The sequence below is a fragment of the Chamaea fasciata genome, unplaced genomic scaffold (genome assembly GCF_029207755.1).
Source record: "Chamaea fasciata isolate MVZ Bird 193981 ecotype frontalis unplaced genomic scaffold, bChaFas1.0.hap1 SCAF_8, whole genome shotgun sequence".
Lineage (NCBI taxonomy): Eukaryota > Metazoa > Chordata > Aves > Passeriformes > Sylviidae > Chamaea > Chamaea fasciata.
In genome coordinates this window covers 1,710,964-1,729,496 of record NW_027094093.1, presented here as the reverse complement: position 1 = coordinate 1,729,496, position 18,533 = coordinate 1,710,964, and the positions used below count along the sequence as shown (strand labels likewise).

At 51.6% G+C, this 18,533-nt stretch overlaps 1 long non-coding RNA gene across 1 annotated transcript; it reads left to right on the top strand.

Moving 5' to 3' along the window:
• The first annotated feature begins 12,512 nt into the window (after window positions 1-12,512).
• On the top strand, window positions 12,513-18,211 carry LOC136292933 (uncharacterized). Its single transcript, XR_010722002.1, has 3 exons — window positions 12,513-12,549; window positions 12,652-12,795; window positions 17,941-18,211. It is a non-coding gene; the product is annotated as an uncharacterized lncRNA (long non-coding RNA).
• The last annotated feature ends 322 nt before the right edge of the window (window positions 18,212-18,533 follow it).

Here is an 18,533-nt window from a genome sequence, read left to right as displayed (position 1 = left end):
GAAGGCTTAATGATCTAGAAATACATAAACTGCACACTCAGGGGCTGCTTCAATTTAGTGACACCAAACTGCTGCTCCTGATGGGGCCAAGGATGGGGCCAAAGCTAGCACATCCAGATAGGTCTTTCCTCTGGGCCCAGTCAGGATGGAATCCTGGAATGGTATGGGTTGGAGGGGACCTTCAAAACCAGCCAGTTCCAACCCCTGCCATGAAACATCTTCCACTGTCCCAGGTTGCTCCAAGCCCCAGTGTCCAGCCTGGCCCTGGACACTTCCAGGGATCCGGGGCAGCCACAGCTGCTCTGGGCACCCTGTGCCAGGGCCTGCCCACACACACAAGGGAACAATTCCTTCTCATAACTGTGGCAGGAAACTGAGGCACAAGGAAGAACATAACCTTTGGTCAGCTTGAGGGATGATCTGAGCTCATCTCCAAGGATTTGAAATGAGAAAGCCAAGATGAATAATATTTTGTTCCTTCGCCACTGAACTCAGTGTCACGTTTACACCTCGTGGTTGGCAGGATTTGCCTCAGCTCTGGGGTGGGGACAGTCCTGGGATTGACACCAAGGCTCTGTGGGATGAGGTGGGACAGGAGGCTCTTCCAATCTTTTCTGCCCATGCCCAGTGCATGGTGGTTGTGCAGGAAACACGGGTCTGGGAAGGGGTTGTCTTCCCACTGGACAAGGCATAAATGGATTAAACTGCTTCATATTGATTGAACAGTGACTTATCCCAGCTGGGCTGGTGCTGGAGCAGCTCTGAAGTTGAGAGTACAATTTGCTTCATGGATTTTTTTTTTTTTTATTTTTTTTTTTTTTTTTTTTTAGTATGACAACTCAGAGCATGAGGAGCTGCTGTGCAGCTAGTTTATGGTCACTGCAGTGGGATAGCTAGGCTTGAAATGAGTTCCAGCAGAGAAAAACTGCGTTTTCCAGCTGATTCTGGGGGCTCTGTGTTTCATCCCTCGGGATTGCCATCCTCAGCCTCAGTGATGAAGAATTGGTGGAGCAGAGAGCTCCAGCTCCCTTGCAAGGATCCCAAGGATCCCGAAGGCGTAAATCTTTGGGCAAACCACTGACTATTGTAGCCTCATTTGGTAAATGAGGAAAATCGGCTTCCCAGAAGATGCCTTTCACTTTAATTATGAAATAGATAAGGAAGCAGCCTTCTGTCTGGCTGAGCTGGCAGCTCAGGAACAGATCCAAGGGAAGCCAACCTAGCTGTCAGCTTTCCAGCCTGTTTGCTCCTCCTCTGGGGCACCCCGGCGTGTGTCTGGGAACTTGGCTGTGTGGCAGGAACCAGAGGGACAGGCACTGCTGCTGAGTGCCCTGCTTGTCCTTGGATGGGCACAATATGCTCCAGACCCCCCCAGAGTGGGGTGTGCTACAAGGAGCTGGGATCCAGGAGATCTCCCCAGGCTCAAGTCACTTCCACTCGGGAGAAATTATTGGAAAGTGAGCTAAAGTGTCACCTTCATGTCCTCTGGTGAGAGGTTCCTCACGTCAGGAGCAAACAGGAGGAGACCTGTCTGCAGGCAGAGGATGCCAGAGCTGGGAGGTCCAAGGCACAAACTGTTGTCCTGGCAGGAGCCAGCGTGTCCCTGGGTGTTGGATCTGCGTAGGAAGGGCAGCCAGCGATGGCAGGCCAGGTGGGGGTGCTAACAAGCCACAGGACACCCCACCCTCCTGCCAAACCATGAAACGGCTTTGGTTGGCTTCAGCTCGTTATTCCAGTTCCAAGTGGGAAGGACGCAGGAGCTGAGTGTCAGAGCCTGTGCTGTCCCTCTGGCTCGGTGGTACTGTAGCCACAGGGGTGTTCTTGGTGAGCAGGGTGTGTTCACACTTGCTGTAGCACCAAACTGCTTCCATGCCTCTGGGAAGGGGGGATGAGAGCTGGGGTGACTTGGATGGGAACTTCACCCTCCCAACCACTGCCTTATGCAGCACAATATCCTCTCTGTCCTGAAGAGACTGAAGATTTTAATCCCAAAGTAGACATTTCAACAAAATTCCTGGGTTTTTTCGTTTTAATTTTTGAAGGCTGCTGCTTTCATTTCAGGCAGAGGGAATTCATTCTGAAATCCCTAGAGCTGCCATGAAATGGGATCATCTCCTGCCGGGGAGCTCTGGCACCCACATGCCTTCCAGCAGTCCTTATCCCAGATCCTCATCCCATCCTGGCACCTGGGTGATGCAGTGCCTCTCCTGAGCCCCTGGAAGTTGGCTGAAATCCCTGTTTAGCAGCACAGGCAGCTCTGTGATGACTCTGTGATGGTTTTAGTGCTCAGGTTTGTGACTCTAAACCCAGACAGTAAAGCATGGCAAATAACTCACAAGGCCTGGCCTGTTTTATCTAATTTTTAAATTTTTTTTAAATTTATTTTTATTTATTTATTATATACTTAAAAAAAAAAAAAATCCTTCTCCTTTACAACCTGTCTCACTTTGCATTTTAATTCCATTCCCCTGCCCACAAAATACAGTCCAGGCCTCCCGACTCTCCAGCAGCCATTCCAGATCCAGGCTTTGAAGGGGGAACGGCTTCCCATTGGCAGAGGGCAGGGTTAGATGGGACATTAGGAGGAAATTGTTCCCTGTGAGTGTGGGCAGGCCCTGGCCCAGGGTGGCCAGAGAAGCTGTGGCTGCCCCTGGATCCCTGGAAGTGCCCAAGGCCAGGCTGGATGGGGCTTGGAGCAACCTGGGGTAGTGGAAGGTATCCCTGGAATGGCAGGGGGTGGGATGAGATGAGCTTTAAGTCCCTTCCAACCCAACCCATTTGATGATATTATGAAATTAATAAGATTGTTCCTTTCCCTAATCATCTTTCCACACTTTTGGGGGGGATTCTGCTCTCCTTCCAGACCCTATTCTAGGTCAGGTGAGGAGGAGAATCAAGCTGTCATAGGCAGCTGGAGCAGGCTGGCTGCTTATCCCAAACCAGTGCCAAGCACCTGACCAGACAAAGTGCTGTGCCTGAGCCAAGCAGCTTGAACTGGTGCAGGCTTCCAGCTTTGGAAACTACAGAAATCTCCCAGAGGATGAAAGGATCAGAAACCTCCAGCTGCTGGGATTCCTCTGCTCTTTGATACTCTCGGCTTCCCAGTGCTTTTGCTCCCTGGGTTCCCAGCAGAGACCAAAGCAGCCGGACAGGCTGGTTCCCATGTAGGTAATTCTAGGGGAACTGGAGGCTTCCAAACCTTTTCCCCTTGCTCTTCCTTGGCTGAGAGCCTAGAGGAAGACCAGTCAGTCTCCAGGCATGCAGCATGCCTGGGGTTTGAAGGAGGGCTTGGGCTCAGGTAGATGCATAAGGAATTAGGTGGCATTTTTGGGAGCAGGCATCCTGAAAGGCTGGGCTTTGCAGGAGGAGTACTCCCTGGCCCTGGGACCAGCACAACCAGTTCAAAGGGAGGTGTGTGACCACCAGGAAATGCTTGTCATGCTGAGAATTGTCATAATGCCACGGATTAAATGAAGCAACCACTCACTGAAAGGAAAAAAAACTCCAAGTGGAAGGGAACTGGAGAGGGTGGGTTTTTCTCCCTAAGAGGGGAAGAATGAATAGGAGTCCAGGGAGATCTTAGAGCCCCTTCCAGTGCTTAAAGAGATTCCAAGAGAGCTGGATAGGGACTTTGGACAAGGGCCTGCAGTGACAGGATAAGGGGGAATGACTTCCCACTGCCAGAGGGCAGGGCTAGATGGGATATTGGGAAGGAATTGTTCCCTGTGAGGGTGGGCAGGTCCTGGCACAGGGTGCCCAGAGAAGCTGTGGCTGCCCCTGAATCCCTGGAAGTGTCCAAGGACAGGCTGGATGGGGCTTGGAGCAAGCTGGGCTAGTGGAAGGTGTCTCTGCCCATGGAATAGGATGATCTTTGAGGTCTCTTCCAACCACAACCATTCTGTGATTCTGATCTGGTGTTTTAATTGTTATTGACAGTCAGCTTGTTAGAAATGCAACATCTTACTATTGAATATATGTTATTCATTCAAACCACACTGTTTTTCCTGCTGTTCCCCTTTTTTTCCCTCCTTTCCAGAGCAGAACGCTGCTCTCACTCCCAGCCCTGGTGTTTTGCCATCGTGGGTGCAGCTGATGTGGTCAAGGACATCACGTTTTCCTCAGCTGATGATTTCCTCCCTGCCCAGAACAGCATCTGGCCGTCATTCAGGGACAGGGTGTAGAGTGTGATGCTCCCTGTCCTGGGAGGCAAACCCTCAAATCCCCAAAATGTAAGGTACGTAATCACCTTTTAGATGGGACTGAGGGGTCTGAAGGTGGGATCCCCTGTCTTGTTTAAGTGGCAGCTTCTGTCTCATCATGACACATCAGAGGGCACCAGGCTGGGGCACAGGGGCAGCAGCCCCCCCAGCTGTGTCTGAACACAGAGGAGGTTCAGACTCCTCATGTCACTTCTATGGTGACACAGCCCCGAGAGCACCTAATCTGGACTTATTGAGGTCGTAAAACTGACTTAGCACGGCGGTAGCGAGACTGTAGGATAAATAGAAGTCTTCTATTTATAATGCTGCCAATCTGGCACCGCTTGCAGGCGCTAAAAATAAGACTGTGCAAAGCAAGCCGAATTAATGGGTGCTCTCCTTGCATTGTCTGTGGAGCAGCCCCTGATCCTGTGGCACACTCCGTGCTTGGCAGGGATCCTGCAGAGCTTTGCTGAGCCACCACCTCTCCGGAGGGCTGAGCGTGGTTTTCACCCGCATGGGAGATGTTCCTCCTTTCCCTTTGGGTGGTCTGACCGTGCGCCCACAAACTCTGCGAGTTTGGGGCAGGGATGACAGGCTCTGATAACACAGCTGGACAGGGAGAGCCCAGGGGAAAGGGAGTTGGCTGTGCTGGAGCTGCCTAGTGCATGTTTCTGGTCCCCCCAGGTCGCATCCTTCTCTCCAAAGCAGGAGGATGTGCCTGACACCGAGGCAGAGACAGCAGCACAGACAAGCCCAGCCTGGCACAGCCACTGCAGTAATCCCAGGTACCCCAGGACAGTGGAACTGGATTAACTTGTAAAGTGATCTGTGTAAGCTACAGATTAACCCACCATGGATCTCCTCTACTGGCAGTGAAGCGAGCCTCACCTTCTGACTATACCGAGTTTAACACCAAACATGATTTTTTTCTTTAACATGAAATGTTATTGCTGTTTAACTCACCCATGTAAAATCTTAGCTTTCCCCTGCCAGCCCACCCAGACCCTGCTCCCTGCTTGGCTGTAATGGTGAGTGGCTCCAATATTTATTCTCTCCGATAGGGAAGCAGAAACCTGGATTTTATCATTAACACTGCTGTGCAAAAGATCTTAAAGCAGATACCTGCTGTTGTGATTTAACACCTGCCTGGCTTCTCTTACAGTGTGTCCTGAGGTTGAATTTATTTTCAGAGCACTTCAGGCTCCTGTTTCCTGCTGTTTCCAGCTCCTGAGGTCTGTGACCGTCCCTGTTGGATCTGTCTGCTCCACACACGGCTCTGCTGGAGGGAATAGAATCACAGAATATCCAGAGCTGGAGGAGACCCAAAAGGATCATCAACTCCAATTCCTGATCCTGCACAGGGACACCCCAAGAATCCCGTTGTGAGAGGTGCCAAAGCTGGTCCTCCACCTGACTCCTCTCAACAGACCTGGCTCCAGGAGGTGACCCAAAGAAGAAGAGCAGCTTCTGCTTCATCAGCTGCTACCCAGGGACCCTGTGGCCACTTTGACATGCTCCTGGTACAGAGGAGAGCAGGGTGTCCATCCCAGGGTTTGAGCTGGAACATGGGATCAGGTGTGACACAATGTGACACAGAACTGCCAGATGTTGATATTCCCCTAAACTCGTTTTCGAGTTTGTAGGGTTTTCCCTTTGGCTTTTTCTTTGGCCTGAGATTTCACTCATTTTGGAGAGGGTAGAGGCCACACAGGGGAATAAACCATTCTCAAGCCTCATGACCCAAAGGAGACAACAAGAATTCACATGATGGGGTCTGAAAAAGAGGAGGGGGAGGAGCTGGCCTCGAATGCTGGTTTACAGAGCATGGGGGACGCTGTGACCTGGAGAGGACCAGTGGGAACACACCTGCCTACGCCATGGTTCTGCGGGTGGTCACGCCAAACTCGACCAGGCTAAATCCAGGGTTGGAGATGGACCGCAGCCCTCTGGATCTGCCTGCAGAAGTTTGGAGCCCGGGGAGGGGGACAGCGTGTGCCAGGCAGGCAGGTGGCTGCTTGGTGGCAACTGCACAGTCGGGCAGCCTTGGAGAAGAGAGCCAGAAGGCCAAGTCATTCCAGCACAGTGAGTGCAGTTAAGCGCTGCCATATGGCTCCTTTTGCTGAGGAGGAAGCGCACAGGGAGCGAGGCAATCCTGCTGCTTTTCCTCGAAAAGGAACTTTCCCTCTCTCCTGAGAGCCCTGAGAAGGCTTAGTGGCTGCAGGAGTTGGCAATTTCAGAGGGGCCAGGGAAAACGAGCCACTGGGAATGCCGGAATTCCTCATGGATATTCCTCTGGTTGTTTGCTCTGCCTCAGCCACACTTGAGGGCATTTCAAAGGGTGGAAAACCTGAGGTGGATCAGACAGGGGGAGGAAAAAAAATCTTTATCAATGATGGGTGTTAAACCCCTGCCATGCTACGTGTGGAGGGAGAGAGAAGAAGAGGTTGCTGCTAGAAACCATTGTAACCAGAAAAGCAGATTTGAACAGTTTGATTTCCTGCAAGGCTTTTGACAGAAGCTGGGAGGACAGTAGGCAAATATTTTCCAGCAAGGGCAGGAAAGAAAACAGTGGGATTTTCTGCTTCATTTAGTAAATCCATTGCTTTTGTCCCCAGCCTGCCTTAACCCTTTCACCTCCGCTAACATCTCTGGTGTGGGGTTACCAACACAGGCAGAAAACTGACCTGCTGGCAAAACTTTTGCTTCAGTGCTTCTCTCTTTTCAGATGGAGAATGGAAGGGGAAAAATGGGCAAAAATCAGAGCCTGGGTAGCACGGTTTAGTCGTGAATTTGGCAGTACCAGGCTGGACTTGATCTTGGAGGGCTTTTCCAACTTTAGTGATCCCAAGAGGCTGGGAAGACAGCAGCTCTCATGTCAGAGCATTCCTCGGCTGAGGGGAGAGCGCTTGTGGGAAGCTCTTTTGGGGAAGAGCATCCTTGGCTGAGCAGGCCCTGGGGAAAGGCTGGGAGCTGCAGCAGAGACAGCCGGTGGGTGGGAGGAGGGAAGATGTGGAGCTTTGCAGCAGGGCAGCAAGAAACACACGTGTTTGGAGGCTGGGGATCTTTGGGGGCTGGAGAGTGGAATTTGCTTACTTGTAGCACCCAAGATTTCACTGGTAGAAGGAGATTTCTTCTCCCCCCATACCAGGTCTGTTCCAGAAGCAAACCCCACAGCCTGCAGTCTGTAGCAAGAGCTCATTGTCTGGCTTTGCCTGGGTTTTAAATCCCAGCTCTGAAATCACACCAGTGCAGAGAATATCTGCTTCAGCCTTTTTTAAAGGGTCTTTTTTTTTTTCAAAAAGGTTTGCTACCAGGGCTGCTGGTCAAGAAGGAAGCTTTCAAGCCTAGAAAACAAAAAGGAAACAAACAACTGGGAGCAACTAAAACATCTCCAGCAAGCCACCAGTGTTTGGGGACATTCCCAATGCTTCAATGCATGTGGCTGGCAGGATCAAAACTCCAAACCACAGCTCCCACCATGGCCTCTTCCACAGTCAGACTTGGGGATCACAGAATCCCAGAATGGTTTTGGGTGTAAGGGACCTCAAAGCCCATTCCACCCTTGCCAGGGCCAGGGACACCTTCCACTGTCCCAGGCTGCTCCAAGCCCCAGTGTCCAACCTGGCCTTGGACACTTCCAGGGATCCAGGGGCAGCCACAGCTGCTCTGGGCACCCTGTGCCAGGGCCTGCCCACCCTCAAAGGGAGCAATTCCTTCCCAATATCCCATCTAACCCTGCCCTGCAGCAGTGGGAAGCCATTCCCTGTGTCTTGTTTCTCCATCCCTTGTCCCCTGTCCCTTTCCAGCTCTTCTGGAGCCCCTTTAGGCCCTGGAAGGGGCTCTGAGGTCTCCTTGGATCCTTTTCTTCTCCAGATGAGCACCCCCAGCTCTCCCAGCCTGGCTGCAGAGGTGAGGGGCTCCAACCCTTGGACCATCTCCGTGGCTTCCTCTGGACTCTCTCCATGTCCTTCCTATGTCTCATTTGTTCTCCCTTTAAGCAAATGCTGGTGCCTGAGCTGTGCTTTTCCTGCTGCATGTCCAGCTGCCCCACAAGCCTTTCCTCACCTGACCATGGCTTCACTGCCACCAGTGTCCCCTGCCAGGTGCCTTTTGCAGTGCTGTGACTCTCCAGCCAGGACTGGCACCTGTTTTCCCATGCACCATCCCCACACCCCGCTCTCCCTTTGCATCATTGATTTCCACAACATGTAGCTCCTTTTCCACCGAGTCTGTCTTTTCCCTCTGCCTCCCCTGAGGTTCACATGCTGCCCTGTAATTATTGTAGCCACCACTGGCTCAGCCAGTGGCACAGAAAGCCACCGAGCCCTTGGCAGGACCATGCAGTCCACGTATGCAGGGTGTGGTTTCTCAGAGACTCTCTGCACCAGCTCAGCTTGGTTTGAGAGCCAGGAGAAGATTCCAAAGCTGCCAGGGTGGGAGGCATCCATTGAAGAGAGGCAGGCCAAACATTCCAGCTGGAGTTTACGTGGATGGGCACACTGATAATCTGCGCTGTCTGCATTCATCCCATACGTGTTGAGGGGATTCTCACCCAAGCAAAACATGTTCAGGACACTGTGGGGATTTAAAAACAATTAACATCATAAATGTTGGGTGTAAACCTGCTGGTTACTGCTTTGTTTCTCCCCTCCACCCATCACAGTGTCCCATAAGTAATTTTTTTCAGAAAAAGAGGGGATGCTCCACCTTGGAGGTTGGATGGGGCTTGGAGCAACCTGGGGTAGTGGAAGGTGTCAGGGGGTGGAACTGGATGGGCTTTAAGGTCCCTTCCAACCCAAGCATTCTGTGATGATTCCATGGCCTGGGAACCCTCCCTTCTACACTGGTGGCATCCAAACCCATGCTCCAGTGGCTGGCTGGGAGTAGCTCTGTGATCTGCGACTCACTGCGCAATCATGGGAAGAGATCCCACAGATAATCTCCTTCCACAGTGGAAATATTCCACTTATTTTTATCCTCGTTTCCTGTCTGCCAGCCAGTTAATTATCCCTCAGAGGACTTTCTCTGTAAGTCTTTTTTGGGAAGGAAACTTGGCGAGTGCTGCCGGAACGTCCTTGTCCGTTTAAACGGCAACAGTGCAGTCAATTTTAGTACCTTCTGGAGAAAAGGACCTTTTTCTTTCCTGCACCCCCCTGCCCCCCCCCCTTTTTTTTTTTTCTTTTTCTTTTTTTTTTTTTTTTTTTTTTTTTGTGAGGCTGTGGTTGTTTTTCCCTGTTTGTGTCAAGCTGCCAGTAACAGTTTTCCTGCATGGATCTTCTCTTCCATGCTGCACATGCAAGCAGCCTCCTCTGCAAGGGGAGTGTGAAGAGGAGGTTCTTGCACTCCAGAATATCCAGGCATTACATGGATGGACACCTGGGCTCACTCCAGACCTGCTCATCCAGGGCTGGGGCCATCCCTCTGCTCTCCTGATCATCAGCCTTCTTAATGGATGTCCTTGAGGAAGCATTTAAAAATGCAAACCATTTCTGTTGCTGTAGCAACGGCTCTTCTGGAAATGGGGATAAAACGTGGCTCCCGTGGCTCCTGGGAGGACAGAGCCACTTTCTGAGAGGTGGTGGGTGCTGGTGGCAAGAGCACAGGGCACAGCCACCTTTCCCAGGTCCCTGGTTGCTGGAATCCCACTGCCAGGCCTTGGTGATTCCCAAGGGGAACAGCTTGGGCTTAATTCACAGATATTTCTCTGGTAGCCACCACCACTGGCTCTGAGCAGCCTGGCCTATCGGAAGGTGTCCCTGCCCATGGCAGGCAGTGGAATGAGACATAGGCTTAAAGCTCCCTCCCAACTCAAACCATCCTGGAATTCCACGATCCCTCAGGCTTCTGCAGTTCTGAGCTGGGGTTTTGTGTCAGCCCAATCTGCAGCCAAAGGAGTGCTCCAGATGGGCAACCAAGACTGGACTTTCTCATGGATGCCATGTGAAAACACGGAGCATGGTGGCTGCATGCTCCCTGCTGTCACCTGTCCCTTTGCCATGCACTTGCAGGGACCAGATCCCACAGTTCCCAGCTCTTGCAGAGACTGGGGATTCACACAGTGCCCTCCATGCTGTACTTGGGATGAGGCACTGCAGTTCTCTTGTTCAGCATTCCCATCACGGCTGGGGGAACCTGTCCAACCCTCCTGAAGCTGCAGAGCTGAGTGGGAACACAGCAAAGTGCTGGCAGCAAACCTACTGCAACCCTCACCTGCTTCCAGAGCCGCAGCTGGCAGATGGTCGAGATCATTGGATTAATCCCAAGCAGTTTATGGAGGCTGTTTTCATGGAGATACATAGGGAAAGCTGGGTTATCCTTTCCGGATGTTGGCCATTGGCAGTCAAAGATGCCGAGCCTGTGGATTCTGGAATGGTGTGCTAGAAGGGATCAGGGAGGGACTGAGTGTTTCAGCAGTTCCAGAAGCCCACGCCAGATGAGATGGGTGCTTTGTAATACGTCACCTCTGCAGTCTCTGTGTCCTGAACTCAAATGGCCTCAGGATCAAAGCCCAGGGAAAGGCTGCCAAGGTTGGCATTGTGCTGCTGGAATTGCCCTCCTCAGTCCTGTCTTTATGGGATGGTGTCTCCTGGTCTGGGCCTTGCTTTAGGCTGGAGTGATCCCTGTTCATCTTTAAAACCATCAAACAAAGCAGGACAAGCTGCTTCCTCTCTGAGGCACCTCAAATATTTGGGAGTTCTCTCCTCAACCCTGACTCTTGTATCGCCTCCTAAGAAGACAGTTTTCCTAGTGCAGGTTGGTGGAAGTTCCCATAAAGCTGAGGAAGGGCATCAGGCCTTGACTTCTAATTGATTTGGCTTCTGTCTCTCACGGGGCCTCACCAGACATTTAATGCACCAAAATTTTGCCTGGAGCAACTCCTTCCCCGTCTCCAGAAATTATTTCCAGTCTGGTCTGATGCCGAGGCTCAGATAGGCAGAGCCTTGTGAGCCACCCCAGCGCTCGCACCTTCCCAGGTTAGGGAGTGTGAGTGAATCACAGCAGTGGGATGCGCTGTTTGTCCGTGGGATGTGTGAGGCACGGAGCGCTCCTGGCCCTCCGTCTGCGGCGCCTCACGAGGAGCACGGAGCTCCTGCAAAGATCTGCAAAGGGTCATCGGCTCTCTTTTGCCTCCAAGGTGCTGAGTTAGTGTCTCTGCACCCAGTGGGAGCTCCTGCTGAGAGCTGGGAGTGGTCAGGAAGTGGTGCCTGAGGAAGGAGCCGGCTGTGACCCCTCTGAGATGCTGTTGGGGTGGCAGTGGTGCGGCAGCATCCATGTCCCGCCATGCATTCCTGGGAAATTCTCTCCCAGGATATCTTGCATCTGCTTGCTCTTGAGTGGAACCTCGCTTCCTGCACTGTCCAGCCACACTATTATCCCTGCCCTTTTCCAAGAGATGGCTGCAGTGGCCCTGTGGGCTCACACGGATTTGTCCCTGGCAGCTTTTTTAGCCACGTTCGGGATGATGCCTGTGGGCTTTCATCAATGTACCTGTGGTTAAATACACTCCTATTCAATGTCACTGTTTAGTCTTGTAGGGTTTGGGGCAAGGAATTCTTGTTCTGTGGGAATCCCAGAATCATTAAAGTTGGAAAAGCCCTCCAAGTCCACAAAGTCCAACCCAGCATGGCCAAACCCACCACTAAACCATGTCCCCAAGTGTCACATCCACACATTTTTGGACACGAATCAGCAGCGCTGCCGACTTCCAAACAGTCAAGAACAGTCAAGATCCTAGGCTTTGCTCCCTGATTCTCCTTTCCTTGCAGGACAGGGCTAGTTTTCTCTTGGGAACAGCAATCTGTGTCATTTCTCTTCACTGCCAGCATGAGGGAGATTTGGTTTGACTTTTAGCTGAGTTTTGGACCTGTTCTAATTTGGATGGGGTGACGTTGGCGCTGCCAGAGATGATCTTCACAGAGAAACACATCTTCAGGCGCTTGTGCCTGACTGGGGCCCATTAGTTTGTTTTCCATTTATAGACCCAGCTTCATGCTCGTCTTTGAAAAGCAAAAAGCTCATTAAGGGGGAATTTTCTTGCCCAGATGCAGCAACATTGCTGACTCTTACACAGAGGTGCTGCCACCCACAGCCTGAGCCCTGGACTGATGTCCAATTTGAGCCTCCACCCCCTGACTTTGGCTCCTCTGACCTCCTCCCTAGGCAGAAGGACTGATTTTAGTCAAGGTGAGTTATGACAATGTTTCGAGCAAGTGAAAAGCTCAATAAACATCTGACTGATATCACAAGCTTGAATAGATGGAGCCAAAATGACTTTTATTGATAAGGGATTTTTTTTTTTTCTTTGAGACGAAGAGAGCCAACCTGAGCATTGCTGTGGAAGTTTCAGGTGGGTTGGAAACAGGATAAAAAACAGGATGTGTTCAGATGCGAACAAAAGTGCTCAGGGATTCAGTTTGGAACTGACTTCATTAATATCTTTCCTAATCAGCTGGGCTCACTTGGAGGAACATATGGATGACTTCTGCAGCTGAGACAGTGGAGAGCATGGGGGAGAGGACCTGGATGTCCCACAGGGAGGATGGAGCGACCTTGGGGCCTGTTTGGAGAAGCAGTGTGAGATGATGTAATGCAGGTAACGTGTTTGCATCTTTTATCTGTTAACAACATCTCTTTAATCCCTATTAATAAAACTTGGCCCATTTGCTGGACTCTCATCCGTGTGAATTGCCATGGGAAGAGGAAGTGGGGTAGGAACTGATTGCAGGATGGCTGTAGGCACACGAGGATGTTGCTAGTGCAGTCCTGGGAGATGGATTTAGCAGAAAGGGAAGTTTTGCTGCCTCCCTCCAAGGCTTTGGTTAGAGCTTGTCCAGCAAATAGCACGAGGAGAGCAAGCTGTCAGTGGAAGAGGTGTGGAGGAGCACAGAGGGATGGAAATAGAAAGCTGATTGTGGGTACAGTTTGCAGAGGTCAGTGTGTTAGGACACCATGCCACAGGATGGGAACGTGGGCTGGGCGTGGAGCAGGCTGGGAATCCATCAGTGCATCAGTGATGCCATGGAAGCACTGCCATTGCTAGCCAGGAAAACCACTGCCCCAGTGTATGGGCACGCCTGGAGCAGGCTGGAGATGCCTGGAGCAGGCTGGAGGCTGGCAAGGAGGAGGTGATTGCGCCCTGCTGGTTTCACTTTGCCAGCCTGACATCTGTGCCCGCACTTGTCTGCATGCACGGACATCTCCTCCAACCATCTCAGCTGGCTCTGACTCCAGCCTCTCCAAACCTGTAATCTCCCTGTTTGCTCCCTTCCCAGCTTGCCACACAGGAGCATCATTAAGGCTGTCTAGGCAAGGAAATGATCCTACTGTTTTTTGTGGAGTTGGGGTAATACTGGAGTAATTAATTCAAGTAATTCAGTGCTCCCACTGCCAGGAGTAACGCTGGAGCATCTGTGCACTGGTGGGATTGCTCTCTGCAGGAGGCTTTAGGATCAGGACTGCTCACCTCCTTTGCCTTTGGGGTGAAAAGTGCTCTCTCAGCAGTGCTTGGCAATTCCCTCTGCCCCGGGGGTTTTCCCACAAAGTGCAGTTGTGATTCCTGTTGCTTCCGAGTGGTCGGAGGGAGGGTCTAATTTTTGCAACATGCAGGCACCAGATATTGTGTTCAGCTCAAAGGTGGTAATGTAAATCTCTTTTTTTTTTTTTTTTTTTTTTGCACCAGGGTTATTACCCTAATCAAAGATTTATTTACAGCACACGTCGGCAAATGTGGGCTTGACATAAAGTAATTCACTCCTGGTGTGTAGTGTTTAATGGGATTATTCTTCAGAGTAACTCAGCCTCCTTTGCCCAGATTGTTGTGCCTGCCCCTGAATCCCTGGAAGGGTCCAAGGCAAGGCTGGACAGGGCTTGGAGTGAGCTGGGATAGTGGAAGGTGTCCCTGCCCATGGCAGGGGGTGGAACTGGGTGAGCTTTAAAGTTCATTCCAACCCAGACCATGCTGCGATTCCATGATTCAGAGATGGAAGGATCAGGATGTAGCTGGGTCTGTGTGGCCAATGGACACATCCAGGCAGAGAAGTTCAGTCACTGGGAGAGGCAAAAGCAGCAAGGAGGCTTTTTTCTTAGGAAAATTTTACTAGCAACTTCTGGAAGCAAATGGGGGATTGCTGTGTTTCAGGATACACAGCTAAAGGATGCATTGCTCCAAGACACAGATTATTCCTCCGTTTAAGGCAAGGCATGGGGAAAAAAAAAAAATAGGTTGTAATCTCCCCTGGATGGATAAAGTGCTTGCACAGGTCATTAGGTCATGAGTTTTAGGAGGTCTCATGTTTAGCCCTTCAGGTCCTGGCCTCCAGAGACACAGGAGTAGAAAGAAACCTCATGGCAATGGGAGTGTCTGGGTCCTGTGCTTGGGATGGCACAGCTGCACAGATGTGGTCCGACTGTAGGCCAAGGCACAGGAATTAGGGGAAAGCTGAGTTTCCTGACCTCTTCCTAGAATGTGCTTGCTTTTAAGTCCATCTCCTGGCAATGGATACCTTCCTGCTTGCCACAGGATTGTGGGGAGATAACATTTCCCTGCAGGGAAGCTGACTGATGTCCCCGTGTGTTGCTGGCTGAGCTGGCTGGTTTGTGGCTTCCCCATGCTCAGGAATTTTGGTCTCCCCCCAGTTCCTGTGCCAAAGATGGTCTCCATGGCCTCATCTACATCCTCCCCCATGAGGATCCCTCTCCCTGGCACTGTGAACAACAGAGAGCACATCCCTTGTTTGTTCTGGTGCCCTCTCAGTGACGGGTCCAGCACGTGGCAGAGCTGTGGGTGAGCAGCAGGATCATCTGGATGAGTCCCCAAGGACACAGAGGGATAGAGCTGCTGTTTGCAGTCAGGCACCTCTTTCCCCACTGCTCCTATGCCACGTGGACTCTGCTTCTCCGATTTCCCGGCTGAAGGGGAAGTGCCAGAGCAGTGATAGATGCAGAGGGGCAGCCTTGTGACCATGACACATCTCATTAGTCAGCTCCCAGCGGGGAGAGGATAGCTTTGCAGGAGGGTTTTAGCTCCATAGGAGCTGGATGCTGGTTGGAGAGCAGGGAGTAGGAGCTGAAGACATGATCCCACTCTGGCTGCACATATTCTCCACAGTGCTGACTAATGTGTGGTAAAGGATCCAGCAGGAATCCTGCCCCCAGTGTGTGCTTTTCCATGGCCTCCCAGGCTTGTGGGCACCACAGAGCACCACAATGTCCCAGGGACGTGGCAATGAATTCTCTCATCCTTGGTGCCTCGGTCTCCTCGATGGACACGTTGGCCCATGTTCCTGCCTGAGGTTCCTCACCTGCTGCCAGGGGCATTTTTGAGACCTGCAGATTGCACCCTCTGTGTCATTCTCACCAGGTGAAGGTGGTTCCTTTGTGCCTTTGCTTTTCCCTCATTTCCTTCAGTGGGATCTCCGACTGCTCAGAGCTGACATTTTGAGGGTGATGGAGGAGAGGAGGCAGTGGCAGAGTGCAAACTGATTTGTGCTGTCCCACATCTCAGCCGTGCTCCTGCCTCTTGCCCAGGAGCACTCCTGTAAGGAACTGCTCCAAAGAGGAAGTCTGCAGGGCTGGTGCCTTGTGGAATGGGACGGATTTGTCTGTCCCTCGTGGTGATGTGAGGTTGCAGGAATATGACAGGGAGCAAGGCTGCCTCCAAGCCCAGACAAACGGTGAAATCACGGAATGTGAGACACAAGGCCATGGCGTTACCTGTTGGAAAATGTTCATCCCAAACCCTGGCTGAGCTGCCAAGCAGGAAGAGCCTGTGCCAGGCTCTCACAGCTCTGCCTTGCCCTGCCTGTTGGGATTGCTGTCTCCAGGTTTTGGCTTCCAGCTCGGATGTTCTCCTGAGCAGACCCGATGTCTCTGCCTTGAGTTTATCCAGCTGTTATCAGCAGATGCCCTTCCTTGGTGACTCATGCCCTGCTCCCTGACCACATCCCCTTCTCTCCTTGCCCCCACCCACCACAACTGAGTCACTTGGCCTCCTGTCACAAGCCAGGAGCTCTTCTTTCGGTCACACATGGAGACACTTCTGGCCCAGTCTGATGTAAGCTCCTCCTGAGTTCCTTTTCCCAAGCAGGCTCTGGAGTGGGAATTTGCTTCCTTCTGACCAGGCTGGCCCTGGCCTGCACACTGCCCGGAGCAGATATACTTAGACTCTTTTTCTCCTTTAGTGCATTGTCATCTCCAGCAGTTCCCCACAGGGACCAGTCCATCCCAATGGTCCTGGAGGTCACCCAACAGCCCTGCACTCCCCAGTCTTGGCTGGTTTGTATTTAAGGCATGACTTGTGAGGGTGGGAGCTATGAAAACCCAGTGCTCAAAAACTTTTCCCATCTTCTGAGCATCCAGTAGCTTCAGAAGCTAAAACATAAAAACAGCATTTTCAGGTGCTAAAGGAGGGAATTTTAGCACAAGAGGAACATTAAAAATCAAGGAGTCTGTTTCCTTCCAGTTTAGGCCTATCCCTGTCCCTCTCTACCCCATTAAATGTTGATGCAATTTCATTTTCCCAGTCTCTTTTTGAAGCCCTGTGGTGTAACTTCCTGGCATGGGATGGCCACACTCCGAATAAAAACATCAACCTCTCTGTAGAGCTACAGAGCTAGGTGATTTTTCACATGGGTGTCACTGCCGTTGATTTGGGGAAAGAGGAGCTGGCAAAATCCAACCCCCCCAGCCCTTTCCTTGGAGAAGGAGCATGGTGTGTGTACAGTCCTGGGCCAGGAAAAGCTGGATCAAACCTTGCTTTAGTCACCCCGAGTTGAGCAGGCACAGCCTCTGCTTCTCCTGAGGTCAGACCCGGTGAAGGAGGAAGATTGATATCAGCTTAGCCATGCTGCTGCACTCTGGAATGTGGTAATATCCCTGCATGCCCTCCCAAATCTTGCAGGCAGGCTTGGAAACCCTTGGATGTTTCTTGTTCAGACAGGATTGTTGTTTCTCCCCCTGGCACCTGACGAGGTGGGCTGGCTGCCTGCCCTCATCTCCTCCCTCAGGGGTGCAAAGCTTCCTGCAGGAAAGCTCTGGCAGGGCAGGGAAATGGAGCTCAGTTGCCCAAGCACCCTCCTCAGTGGCCTATCTTGTGCTAGGAGCACTGGATGGATGCTTTGTGCTGTCCCTGGTTGATGCCCAAAGGAAATCCTCCTGATGGGAACACCTTTCCAGTAAGAAAGACAGGCTAATTACCATGTCACTGCCTCATTTACTTGGTGCTGATGCGGTCCCTTCACTACCTCCCTTTTCCTCCTCCTTCTCCATGTTTTTCTAGTCCATCCATAGCTGCATCTCCCCCTCCTTGCCCTCCTTGGATCTCCCATTTTACCTTTTCAATGCCCTGCTGCATCCCAGAGGATTGTGAGTTCTTTTCCTGGCAGGCCTCCCTGCCACCCTGCGGGTTTGGCTGCTCCCTGGGCCTGGGAGGGCTTTGCAGATGTGTGTAAACACCTCCTCCTTGCTGCTAGAAACCACTGGACTGTCCCTCCTGCAGGAAAGGACGGGATAAATCCACTGTTTTGGTTTCCTGCTGGAGCAGGATAGTGCAGTATCCCTCCCAAAAGCAACTGTTTAGTTCCAGAAACTACACAGGATGACACAGGAGTGGGATTGTTCCAGAATTTTTGGAGGCTGGATGGCAATGCAGTTGTGGTAAACCAATCATTGCTCAGAAATGTCCTTTGTTTTCCTGGTGTTGTTTTGTTTTGTTTTGATTTTTTCCCCTCTTTCTCCTCAGCTTCCCTTATAATTAGGTGCTGCAGGCTCCAAAGGTGCTCACAGGATTGCCTTTCCCAGGAGTGGAGGCTGGAATGACCATGAGCTCAAGTCCATCTCATGGCTGCTGCAGGTTCCTGGAGGGATTTCTTCTCTTAGGAAATGAACCTGAATTCCTGCCCCTGTTACCACCAGGGGACAACACTCAGAAGAGAAGACTGAGGGCCACAAAGTGCCAAAGTCACCTCAGCTGTTCAGAGACCCAAGTGCCCACGGTTTCAAAGCAGCTGAGTCACTTGTGATTCATCCAAAGCCTGAAGCAGAGCAGGGTAATAAACCTCATTTTCTCTGTCTCCAGCTGGTAATGTAACATCTCCTGAACTCCCTCCTCACCTTGCATTCCCTGGAGAGAGGAAAGCATGGGGAGGGATGCTCCACACTGAGATGTCTCCAGGAAAGGGACATAACAGCATCACCAGGCTGGAGCCCAGTGCTTCTCCACCTGGCTGGCACTCCAAGTGGGAAGAAGAGACAGAATGCATAGGATTTGGCTGGGAATCCTGCATCCCTCACTCCTGCAGCTTGTTTCATGGCAGGAAGAAAGAATTTGCAGCC